The sequence below is a fragment of the Nerophis ophidion genome, linkage group LG21, assembly GCF_033978795.1.
Source record: "Nerophis ophidion isolate RoL-2023_Sa linkage group LG21, RoL_Noph_v1.0, whole genome shotgun sequence".
In the NCBI taxonomy this organism is placed as follows: domain Eukaryota; kingdom Metazoa; phylum Chordata; class Actinopteri; order Syngnathiformes; family Syngnathidae; genus Nerophis; species Nerophis ophidion.
The window spans coordinates 45,779,023-45,792,551 of record NC_084631.1 but is presented as its reverse complement, the minus strand read 5'-3'; the positions used below and the strand labels follow the sequence as shown (position 1 = coordinate 45,792,551).

General features: G+C 37.6%; 1 long non-coding RNA gene across 2 annotated transcripts in view; it reads right to left on the bottom strand.

Moving 5' to 3' along the window:
- Nucleotides 1-284: 284 nt before the first annotated feature.
- The window catches only part of LOC133540205 (uncharacterized), a 14,853-nt gene continuing 1,608 nt past the window's right edge, over nucleotides 285-13,529 (bottom strand). Inside the window, exons 2-5 of one of the 2 annotated variants that reach the window (XR_009803580.1) lie at nucleotides 9,015-9,081; nucleotides 7,226-7,409; nucleotides 1,218-1,610; nucleotides 285-1,123 (exon numbers count right to left, since the gene is read on the bottom strand). This is a non-coding gene — a long non-coding RNA (uncharacterized LOC133540205). Of the gene's footprint in view, nucleotides 1,611-7,225; nucleotides 7,410-9,014; nucleotides 9,082-13,529 lie in introns of both variants that reach the window. The other variant, XR_009803579.1, reaches the window with a different exon arrangement.

Sequence of the window (13,529 nt, the reverse complement as noted above, 5' to 3'; positions counted from 1 at the left end):
TTTGAAAAAAGCTATAGCAATGAAACATATTGCATTTCTTGTATTTACACCCTCTCTGTTGTTTCAAATGTTTACAGTAAACAGCAAGTATGTATCAAGTGTCCGGCAGCTGAAGGAACTTGTATTCATTTATTGTGGGAATGTCAGAGAATGAAATAGTTGTGGTCTGCTGTGAAAATGGCCTCTTTTGTCCATCCTAGGCTAGCGTAGATCACTTGAGGGAATTGCGTCACAACAGTTGCTAATGTTAGGCAAGTTAGCTCATATGTGTTGAAGTGGAGATGATTGAAATAAACGACTCCGTGTCGGCTCAGCTTCTCCATTATCCTGACATGGTGTCACAGTTAAGGACTACACGCCTACAGTGACCAAAGAATGGAAAAGTTGATGTTTCATTTTGCTTGATTGAAGCAGTGCTTTTGTCGTGTTCCCACCTTACAATACCTCTTGTATGCAGTTCAAAAAAGAAACGACTGTAACCTTCTTAAGTTCATTTTCCTTTACCGTTTGACATATTGACTGTCCGCCATGTCCTACAATCATATTCCCTTTTTTAAATGCCTCATTTAATGCTTTTTTATTGCCCTTTAAAGCCTTCATTTACGCAAAACCATTAATACACACAACCACACTTCAAGTTGATGGACATCAGACTATATTGCTCATCATAACGCTAGTTTGGAGTGGATAACAAATTGTAATGATGTAACATTCAGTTATGCTTCCAGTCTGCTGTAATCGAAAAGGGATCAACATTTCTCATATTGAACTTCTATTTCATTATTGTGACCCAATTTTGGCCTGAAAACACCCTCTGTTTGGGAAAACTTACTAAGGATTCCTTCCACTTTTTTCCGCTTAAGGATGCGCTTTGGTGTTCCTGCAGGTTTGTTTCCAGGGCGTCAAAAAGGGACAGCATTTTGACACGTAGAAAAAAGAGGTCCAAATAAAGGCATACATTTGGGCTCTGCAGCATGTCTCATGGCAGCAAGGCGGAACAATGATATGAATACGCCGCTCTCAGGAAAGAGCTCTTGCTGGCCCGATTGTTGAGGAGGGCCGTCGCTGTATTTGTCTCCAACCAAGTCGCAGAGAGTTTGAAGTACTCTGACTTGGACCGGATCTGAAAGGGAAAAAAGAGCACAAACAATAGCAGAAGGAGAAAATGTGTTCAAAGTTGAAGTCAACAAAACAATGACATCATGAATGCTACTTACCTATTTTCAAGAGGACTTCTTCAATTCCTTCTTTTTCTGCCCACATTTTTTCCATCACATGGCGTCCATGATTTTTCTGCCTGTGGTTGATAACAGATAGTGTCCTCAATAGATGGGTTGCCTGCATCTCTCCTGTCTGGTGCCAGGAAAGCTGCCTTTTTATTCTCAGGTGGATTCAGGTAGCAAGCTATTGTGTACGCCGGGTGAAGGACCATAGGTGTGGACATTTGGTGATGGGCCAGCGGTGTGGGGATGGGAGGGGTGTACAGCCTCCATAGAGTGATCAAACTTGGCTGCTGAGGCCATTGGTTGATGGGCAGGATGCATGGTCTTCGTAGGGAAATGGACCTTTGATGTGGAGACCATATGGCAGGGGTGTCCAAACTTTTTCCACTGAAAAATCAAAGCAAGCGGGGGCCATTTTCATATTTTTGATTTGAAAAACCAATACAATATATGTATCAAAAATATACATTTAGGCCTGCACTCAGTTAGGGTTTTGGTCAAAAAAATATATTAAAAATGTGTCATTATTCAGTATTATTAGTATTGTTTTCATTATTATTCATGTTTTAAATCTCTAGATCAACATTAGGGAAAAAATGGAAAAAACTGAAAATATGCAATATTTTCATCCAATAACTTTTTGAGGTGGAATATTTGAGATGATATAATAATTAAGCCTTCATTTTGGATTTTGATTCATTATTATTTTTGGAGCAATGACACTTCAAAACAAATCACACTAAAATAATTGGGGATCGAATAGTGTCCTACTCATTAAAGTGTTAAAAAATAAATCATACATTTTTTTACTGTCGATGCATCAGTGTTGTCGGGTCTCCCATTAATTATCATTCAGATTAACCAGGATTTGAGATATTGCACAGGCAGCCCATGCATACTGTGCCCTCTGGGCAACAGTAGCAATGAAATGCCCAGTCACCTAGGAGTCTGGCCGCATAGTCGTTATAGCTGTTCAACCAACCTTTTTAAGTTACGGTTGGGTAGTTAACATGGGCGCCGATTGCATCGAACCTTGATAGCAGTTCAGCAAACCATTTTAAGTTACAGTTTTAACAAGTACCAAACGTTGAAACCGTGAGTCAGGATGGTGTGTGGAAAAGCTAAATGCCCGTGTCAGTCTCCCTGATAATAAAATTGTGAAAGCAAACTTTTTGATGAATGCTCTATTAAAATGTGACATTCAATATTGGTTTTACCACCGACCGGTGATTTTGATATGCTGCCCAGACAGTTAAGTAGACTGTCAATGTTCTATTAATAGCAAAACCCTTGGACTCTGAAAGTTGTAACATGTTGAAAAGAGTAGTCGCTGCAAAGAAGGCTTTGTAGAAGCAAGAATTTTGGAAAATCCTGGACTTTCCAAAATGGTGTAATAGGTTAAAAAATGTGGAAACATTGTATTGTTGTACCTTTATTTGTAGTTATTCTCCTTTTTTATTAAACATTTAAAAGTAAATGAGGCCATTCCTGAAGGAATTGTGTACGAATGCTCCAATGCTGGGAGGCTGACACAGGCATTTTCCTTTTCCACACACCATTCTGACCCACGGTTTCAACACTTGGTACTTCTTAAAACCGTAACTTAAAAGGGTTGGCTAAACAGCTACCAAGGTACGAGGCAATTGGCGCCCATGTTAACTACCCAACCGTAACTTAAAAAGGTTGGTTGAACAGCTATAAGGACTACGCAGCCAGTCTGCGGCCGGGCAGACCTTCGCTGCTGTTGCCCGGAGGGCACAGCATGCATGGGCTGCCCGGCGGCCGGGCAGACCTTCGCTGCTGTTGCCCGGAGGGCACAGCATGCATGGGCTGCCCGGCGGCCGGGCAGACCTTCGCTGCTGTTGCTCCTTGTGTTTTCTTTCTACTTACTAAATATATCATTTCTGTTCCAAACAGCATCACTGATGTCAACGGCAACATTTGATGATCATTTGAACAATTAAAAATCCTGCGGTATAGGCATCTTTGGCAGGAGGTGTCTTCTGCCAAGGCATTTACTCTCCTGAAGGAATAAATAAAGTAGTATCTAATCTAAATTTATTGATGTCTTGGACAATTTTTCAATCGGTGGAGAATTATTGAAGTAATAACATGTTGAAATGACAAATTGTAATACGGAATTTCGGGAAAACAGAGAATTTTTCCACTTCTTATGCAGAAGAAAGCTTCGACGGTGGAACAGTTAAAACGCGTTGAAAAATGTGGAAGGAGTAGTCGCCAGAAAAAGCTATAGCACAAGTATTGTGCGGCTGAATCAAGTTCGTTTTTGGGAATTTTTGCGTAAGACCCCCCCTTACGACATTCTCAAGAATTTCTTTTTTCCAAAATTATGCATTTTCTGCCCTTTTTGGGTTTTATCGGCACTTCTGAAGAGGTTTTGAGACATTTCCTACAACTATAGCACAAGTATTGTGCGGCTGAAGAAAGTTCGTTTTTGGGGATTTTTGCGTAAGGCCCCCCCCCCTACGACATTTTCGTCAAATAAAGTTTTCTAAAAATATGCATTTTCTGCCCTTTTTGGGTTTTGTCGGCACTTCTGAAGAAGTTTTGAGACATTTCCTACAACTATAGAACAAGTATTGTGCTGCTGAAGAAAGTTCGTTTTTGGGAATTTTTGCGTAAGGCCCCCCTTTACGACATTTTTGAGAATTTTTTTTTTCCAAAAATATGCATTTTCCGCCCTTTTTGGGTTTTGTCAGCACTTCTGAAGAGGTTTTGAAACATTTCCTACAACTATAACACCAGTATTGTGCTGCTGAAGAAAGTTCGTTTTTGGGAATTTTTGCGTAAGGCCCCCCCTTACGACATTTTCGAGAATTTTTTTTTTCCAAAAATATGCATTTTCCGCCCTTTTTGGGTTTTGTCAGCACTTCTGAAGAGGTTTTGAAACATTTCCTACAACTATAACACCAGTATTGTGCGGCTGAAGAAAGTTCGTTTTTGGGAATTTTTGCGTAAGGCGCCCCCCTTACGACATTTTCGAGAATTTTTTTTTCCAAAAATATGCATTTTCTGCCCTTTTTGGGTTTTGTCGGCACTTCTGAAGAGGTTTTGAGACATTTCCTACAACTATAGCACAAGTATTGTGCGACGGAAGAAAGTTCGTTTTTGTGAATTTTTGCGTAAGGCACCCCCCCCTTACGACATTTTCGAGAGAAAAAGTTTTCCAAAAATATGCATTTTCTGCCCTTTTTGGATTTTGTCGGCACTTCTGAAGAGGTTTTGAGACATTTCCTACAACTATAGCACAAGTATTGTGCGGCTGAAGAAAGTTCGAAGGTGGAATGGTTTGAATAGGTTAAAACTTCGAAAAGTTGTATTGTTGTATCTTTATTTGTCATTATTTTTTTTATTTTTTATTAAACATTAAAAACTAGATGAGGCAATTCCTGAAGGAATTGCGTGTGATTGCTCCAATGCTGACGATGAACTGAAATCGCAGAATTATTTTAGCATTGTTTAACTCAAGTACACAATTCCTGAAGAGTCTGAAAATTTTGTAGTTGGAACAGTTGGAATCAGATGGAATAAGTGGAACTTTGAAGGATGTCCCATTGATTTCAATAGGAATTTCCCCAAAACTTAGTCCATGAGTACTGTGCCTATCAGCAACATTAGCAATGACCTGCTAGTCCTTATAGTTGTTCAACCAACCCTTTTAAGTTACGGTTTGGTAGTTAACATGGACTACGATTGAAACCGTGATTCAGGATGGTGTGTGGAAAAGTTAAATTCCTGTGTCAAATGTCCAGACCAAAAACAACAAGGTTAAATAAATGTCTGTTGAAAAGTAATACTGAATTTGTCATTTGACTGGGGGCTCTGTTTGATTGATTTGTCGAGAAGTCTTTGACAGTAAAGAAGACTGCCTATGTCCAGTGTAGATTAAAGTCTTGACATTACCTGACCTGTGTGATTGTTAGTGATGGGTTGATGAGGCGTTGCACAGCCTTTTGACACATTTATAAATTGTATTGATCCTGTGTCACTAAATACTGACATCTGCTGGACATTAAAATTCCCTACAGGAAAGGGCAGGGCAGGGCAGGGCAGCTGTTGCCCGGTCTCCTTCTTTATTCGCTCTACTTACTAAATATATAATTTCTGGTCCGAATAGCATCACTGATGTCAACGACGACATTTGATGATTATTTGAAAAATAAGAAATCCTGCGCTATAGGCATCTTTGGCAGTCTGCTCTTTGTAGTTTTACATTTAATCAGGAGGTGTCTTCTGCCAAGGCATTTACTCTCCTGAAGGAATAAATAAAGTAGTATCTAATCTAAATTTATTGATGTCTTGGACAATTTCTCAATCGGTGGAGAATTGTTGAAGTATTAACATGTTGAAATGGCCGCAGGTGTATAGAATCAAGCACTTAGGCATGGAGACTGTTTTTACAAACATTTGTGAAAGAATGGGCCGCTCTCAGTGATTTCCAGCGTGGAACTGTCATTGGACGCCACCTTTGCAACAAATCCAGTGGCGAAATTTCCTCGCTCCTAAATATTCCAAAGTCAACTGTCGGCTTTATTATAAGAAAATCGAAGAGTTTGGGAACAACATCAACTCAGCCACCAATTAGTAGACCATGTAAACTGACAGAGAGGGGTCAGCGGAGAAATGACGGTGCGGTGTTGGCTTTCAGGAGTTGGGCTTGGCCCCTTAGTTCCAGTGAAAGGAACTTTGAATACTCCAGGATACCAAAACCTTTTGGACAATTCCACGCTCCTAACATGATTGTGCACCACTGCACAAAGCAAGGGCCATAAAGGCATGGATGACAGAGTCTGATGCAGCTGAACTTGACTGGCCTGCACAGAGTCCTGACCTGAACCCAATAGAACACCTTTGGGATGAATTAGAATGGAGACTGAGAGCCAGGCCTTCTCCACCAACATCAGTGTGTGACCTCCCCAATGCGCTTTTGGAAGAATGGTGGAAAATTCCTATAAAGACACTCGGCAACCTTGTGGACAGCCTTCCCAGAAAAGTTGAAGCTGTAATAGCTGCAAAAGGTGGACCCACATCATATTGAACGCTATGGGTTAGGAATGATATGGCACTTCAAGTTCATATGTGAGTCAAGGCAGGTGGCCAGATACTTTTGGCAATATAGTGTATTTGTTGGCGGCGGTGGTTTGCCTTGGAATAATCCAATATTTTGCATAAATGGCTGTAAAAAAACATGAAATGCAAAACATTCATGTTTAGAATGAGTGTTGTCACAGTTCCACAATTAACGAATGTACTTTTAAATTCACTATAAATTTACAAGAATATTGGTCAATATTATTACATATGTAAATATATATTGTAAAACATTAATTAATTATTGAATTCACTACTTCTATTGAAAACTGCTTCAAACTGTCAAGTATTTAAAGAGGTCCTATTATTTGAGAACCACTGGACCAGGATGGCGCAAGCGGGATCGAACCTGGAACCCTCAAGTTGCTGGCACGGCCGCTCTACCAACCAAGCTGTACCGCCCTTTAAAATGGTAATACTAACTGTGGGGTGTTTTACCGCGGTTATCATTAATACCATTCATGGTTACATCCCTAGAGTGATTTTAGATGTGGGAGGGGCCCACAGATGCACTCGCTGGTCACATGCATTCATGGTCTACAAAAGTCTTTCCAATGGATGAGTCACTTTTTGGAAAAAGAGGTCTGATTACGCAATATAGCAAGAAAGTGGTTACGTTGGCAACACTGATCCCTTCCTGCTACATGGTCTTATGCTCTGGCAGACCAAGTGAGTTACAAGGTGTCTATGAGCAATTTTATGGGAGACACTTGACATGGAGGTGATCATCTTTAGCCCGCTGTTCCTCCACAGCCAACCCGCTGGGCATCCTCATCGCCAACATGGCGTCTCCAAAGATCGCTCGCACGGCACAACTCCCACTTTTGGTGAGTTATATAGAATTACTGAATAGCTGATTAAAGGATCTCAAGGTAAAAATAAATGTTCACCTGTCATCCTTCAGATGTTGGTCTATGCCGTTGTTGCCTGCGTCAGCTGTTTCCTCGTCACCATGGGCATGCGGTGCAGTGCCCCCCCCCCCCCCCCCCCCCCGACGCCGCCATCGGCCAGCGCAGAACATTCCACCTCGGAACCCTTCAGACATGGCTTCAAACTGGTAGGAAACATCCTGCACTGCAAAAAGTCAGTGTTCAAAAACGAGAAAAAAACAAACTAAAATTAGGGGTATTTAGCAATATTATCTGCCAATAAAAGAAGAAGGTTTATCTTGTCAAGACTTTCCAAAACAGGTCAAATTAGCAAACCTCTATGGACCAAAAAATACCTTAAAATAAGTATATTCTCACTAATAACAAGTGCACTTTTCTTGGTAGAAAAAAAGAGACCATTTTCCTCAATATGTTGAAGAGTATACTTACATGAAGTAAACGCTAAGGCCATTATCTTGACGTAACGATATGCGTTCGGCATCATGATTTTTTTTTTCATGCTTGAAGTAAGACATTTTTTACTTTAAAAAAGCAGTTTTCTACTTGTGCTGATGACACAGATTTGCAACAGTTGATATTCTAGTTTCAAGCATGTTTTACTCAATATAGGTCATAAGAGTGTGGTACGCCAGCTGCACCGAAGCAGACAAACAGGCGATTCAGAGGGTCATAAAGTCTCCATAAAAAATCATCGGCTGCCCCCTGCCCTCCTTGAAGGATTGACATAACTCCCGGTACCTCAACAAAGCAAAAAGCATCACCAAGGACAGCACACACCCCGGCTTCCACCTGTTCCACCTGCTACCATCGGGCAGGCGCTTCAGGTGCATCAGAGCCAGAACAAACAGACTCAGAGACAGCTTCTTTCCCAGAGCTGTCACCATGTTGAACTCTAACTTAATAATAATAATAATAAAAATAATAATAAAAATAATAATAATAATAATAATAATAATAATTCACCCCTATACAATATCCTACCCTAATACCCTACTGTGCAATACTACCCATCCATCCATTTTCTACCGCTTATTCCCTTCAAGTGCAATACGTCTGACACTGATTATTATTTATTACTTTGGTACTCTTGTCTTGTTCTGTATATTGTACAGTATTTTGTATTTCTATAGTGTTTTGTATATTGTACAGGATTGCTTCTTATTTTTATTGGATTGTAGTCTGTTTATTTCAATTGATAGTTTTTCCTTTATTACCTCTCGTGCCCATATTTGTTTCCACTACCGCACCTTAAGTTGGAGTCCTTAATCTCGTTCTATGCAAATATAATGACAATAAAGTCCATTCTATTGTATTTTATTCTATTCTATAACATCTCAGCAACAAGCTGTAATATCTTACTGAGATCATTTAGGAGCAAAACCCTTAAAACAAGTGAAACACTAACATCAAATCTGCTTAGTGAGAAGAATGATCTTATCAGACAGAAAAGAAGCAAATATCACCCTTATTTGAAACATTTCATCTTACTTTTTTTTTGTGCAAATATATTTGATTTGATTTTACAGTTAAAATGACAAACAGTCACATCCACTCATACACACACACATACACACTTGAGGAGAGAGGTGCACATGAACTTTAACAACTCAAGGTTTACAGTACAGACATTATTAGAAAATATACCCAAATATTGTATATATATATATATATATACACATACACACACACATATATATATCCATACATATATATATACATATATCCATCCATCCTGCTGCGGCTCACGATCAGCAGGCTATCCAGATCACAGCAAAATGGATGAACATACCTCGGCATCAAGGATCCTCAGCAAGTGTTCACAAGATCACCTCCCGAGGGCCTGTCCACCGTACACACTTAGAGGGGAAAAAAAGGAAAAGTTACAGGGCTTGATCAATACAAAAAAAACTGAACAAAAAAGCAAGTAAACCATGACAAAACCATATCAGAAGTGACACAAGAAAAACAAGTGTAGTGTTGAATCAGTACAAAAGATAATAACAATAAAGATAAAAAAGGAATACAACTACAATAAGATGGCAGTTTAGTTTTTCTTGAAATGTCTATAAGTTATGCTTCAATATATGTCAGTAAAGGTTTCCAGGTTAATTCCCATTTGTTCATATTTGTAGAGTTTATAAATCTTATTTTTTCAAGAGTCATTACATTCACAAGTTCATTTAAGCAGTTCCTGAAGTTGGGTGCAGATAGACTATTCCAGTCTCTGAGAATGAGTCTTTTGGCCAAAACCGTCCCAAGCAGCAACACACTTCTAATATGTTTTGGAAGCTTTTGTGTTTCTGAAGACCACCCAAATAAGATCATATCCCTATCAGGGACAATTTGTCTCTGATATACCCCCGAGTAAAAAAAGAAAATGCTGGACCAAAATGATTGAATAATTGGACATCCCCAAAAGGAGTGAGACAATGATCCTTCAGCAGATTTACATTTATCACAAAGTGGAGATGTATCAGGATAAAATGTGTGTAATAAAACTTTCGAATAGTAAAAAGGATGAATCACTTTAAACTGTATGAGCCTATGTCTGCTGTTAATTGAGCACTTGTGAATTTGAGAGAGTGTCTGTTCCCATTGCTGATTGGGTATTGTTGTTCTTAGTTCCTGTTCCCATGCTCTTTGAACACTGTCTGCTGATGTCATGGACATAATGAAGCAGCTGACAAATTTAGCGATAGACTTTTTACTTGTGGGTGGTAAATTTAATACTTCTAAAAGAGGATGTTTTTCATTTACCAGCTGAGACTTTGAAATGTTTTCTTTGATAAATGTTTTTACCTGCAAATAGCAAAACCAACTGAATTGGGACAAATTAAATTTGATTCGCAATTGCTCAAATGACACAAGACTTTCCTCGACATAAATGTCTTTGATGCATTTAATTCCATTTGAGTACCAGTCAAAAAATGTTGTATCTGTTATCGATGGAATAAATGCATGATTGTGATATATTGGTGAATACATAGTTACATTGGAAATATTCAATTGTTTTTTAATTTGAGAAAGAATTTTGATAGAATTTCGTAATACAACACTATGACGTATTGATTTAATTGAAGAGACTGGTTTAGTCAAAAGTAGCGATAGCAATGATGTATAAGGTTTCACTAATGACTGCAGTTCCAATTTCAGCCATAAGGGAGCAGAATTAAGAGATTCATTATTTGGGGACCCCATCTTCCAATAGGTCAATGCGTTCAGATTTGATGCCCAATAATATTTTTTGAACATTGGAAGATCCAGTCCCCCTTCCTCTGTAGATCTAAATAAGTGCTTTTTGGATATTCTGCGTTTTTTACATCCCCACACAAAATCTAGAACTAAAGATTCAAGTTTTTGGAAAAAATCTACAGGAATTACAATTGGTCAATTTTGAAAAAGATAAATACATTTTGGCAAGGTGATCATTTTGATAGCATTCACCTTGCCTAACATAGAGAGAGGTAGGGTCTTCCAATACTCAATACACACTTTCAGTCTCTCAAAGGCTTCAATAAAGTTCAACTTTAGTAATGATTCATCATTTTGAGATATTTTTAAGCCAAGATAGGATATGTAATTTTCTGCGACTTTAACTGGATTTTGACTGATCTCAACATGATCTCCTAGGAACATAAGCTCACTTTTGGACCAGTTTATTTTATAACCAGATATTCTACCAAAAGAGTCTACATATTCTAAAAGAAGTGGTAGTGCAACTTCTGGCTCAGTAAGTGTAACAAGTACATCATCTGCATAAAGTGAGATGAGACTCTCTGATGAGCCCACTGAAAATCCTTTAATATTAGACTTCATTCTTAAACCAATAGCCAGTGGTTCGAGGGCCAAATTGAAGAGTAAGGGCGAAAGGCAGTCACCCTGTCTCACTCCGCGGTGTAATTCAAAACTATCCGATATTACATTATTAGTTATGACATATGATTTTGGTGCAGAATAAATGATTTGAACCCATTTTATGAAATGTTCTCCCAATCCAAATAATTTGGGAACATGAAAAAGATAAGCCCACTCAATTGAATCAAAAGCTTTATGAGCATCCAGAGTCAGGACGTCAGCCTTTTTGTTTCCTGTGCAGTCAGAGTACAATACGTTCAGTAATCTCCGTACATTGCCAAAAGAAGGTCTGTCCGGGATGAAACCCACCTGATCTGGATGAATCATTTCTGTTATGTGGTTGCGAGTACCTTAGTTAGAATCTTATGGTCTAAATTGAGCAGGGAGATAGGTCTATAATTGGCTGGATCAAGTGGATTTTTTCCCTTTTTTGGTATTATACATATATGGGCTTCATACAAAGAACTTGGAAGTTTGTTGTTCACAAAAGAATCATTTAACATTCTAAGTATTATAGGGGATAGTATTTCACTGAAAGCTTGATAAAACTCCGCACCAAATCCATCTGGACCAGGGCTTTTATTCAAGGAGAAAGATTTCAGTGCTTTTTGCAGTTCTTCAGTTGAAATAGTGTTGTCTAAAGAATTCTGATGATTTGGACTCAGTTGAGGTAAGTTTAATGTGGTAAAAAAATCATTGAAATCATTAACCGATATAGCTGAATTAGATTGATATCATTCTGAATAAAAGTCTTTGAAGACATTATTGATATCCTTTAGATCTGTACATGTTTCACCTGTTTTTGAGCATATTTTGTGAATAGCAGCTTTGGCTTGATCTCCTTTGAGCTGTCTAGATAGAAGTTTTTGTGGTTTATCGGATATTTCAAAATGTTTTTGTTTATTTTTCAGCAGGAGTTTAGATACTTCCCCATGAAGAAGAAGAGAGTTGTATTCATTTTTCAGTTCCAGCATCTTATTGTAATCAGACTGCAAAAGAGAATTTATATGAATTTTTTCCATTTCTTTTTCTAATTCTCTCTGCCTTTTTCTTGTTTTGAGATTTCAAATGAAATGATATATCATCTCACAGTAGCTTTAAGAGCTTCCCACAATGTGGAGTCTGAGACCTCTCCGTTATCATTCACCTCAATAAAATCTTGGATAATCTTGTTTATATACTCTTTAAAATCTTCAGATAATAATAGTTGTGGATTAAATCTCCATTTTTGTTTGATTTTAAGGAGATCAATTTGAATCTGCAAACTCCCAGGACTGTGATCTGAGATGATTCTACTATGGTACTCAGGATTACTGACATTGGAGAGGGCAGAGGCTTCCACTAAAAAGTAATCAATTCTCGTGTAGGAATTGTGTACAGCGGAGTAAAATGAATACTCCCTTTTATTAGGGTGTTTTACTCTCCATATGTCTATGATATTTCTTGATCTCATAAGATTATTAATAGTTTTAGTTGAGTTAGCAATGACATGAGATTTAGTTGACAATCTATCTAAAGTGGGGTCCAAAAGGCAGTTAAAATCACCACCAATGTAGATATGAGAGGAGCTATCATCAGGAAGTAGACCAAAGACTCCATGATAAAAGTTGGAGTCATCAGTGTTTGGTCCATAGATATTCCAAAAAGTTACTGGCTAGGATGTAATATGACCATTCAATAAAATAAATCTTCCATTAGGGTCAATTATTTTTGATGTAAGTATGAAAGGCACATTTTTATGAAATAAAATAGCTCCACCTCTAGCTTGTGAAGTAAAGGGTGCGTGATAAACCTGAGATATCCAGCTTGTTTGAAGTTTGTGTTGGTTGTCTTTACAGAGATGTGTTTCTTGTAAGAATACAACATCTGCTTTTAATGAATTTAAATGGGAAAAAACCTTCCCTGTCAAGCTATATTTCTAACAAAGACAAATCATTATTTCTTCTAGATTTTCCAGAACAACATTTTTAAAAAAGAAATTCAAGAATTTGAAATAAGATTTAAATTGGATTCTACAGATTTTCTAGATTTGCCAGAATAATTTTTGGGGAATTTCAATCATAATAAGTGTGAAGAAATATTTCACAAATATTTTTCCTTGTAAAAAACAGAAGCTAAAATGGAGAATTAAATTAAAATGTATTTATTATTATTTACAATAAAAAATAATACATTTATTTGAACATTGATTTCAATTTTCAGGAAAGAATTTAAAAGGTATATGTGTTTAAAAATCCTAAAATCATTTTTAAGGTTGTATTTTTTCTCTAAAATCGTCTTTCAGAAAGTTATAAGAAGCAAAGTAAAAAAAATAAATGAATTTATTTAAAAGCAAAGTAAAAAAATAAATGAATTTATAAACAAGTGAAGACCAAATCTTTAAAATATTTTCTTGGATTTTTTAATTCTATTTGAGTTTTGTCTCTCTTAGAATTAAAAATGCCGATCA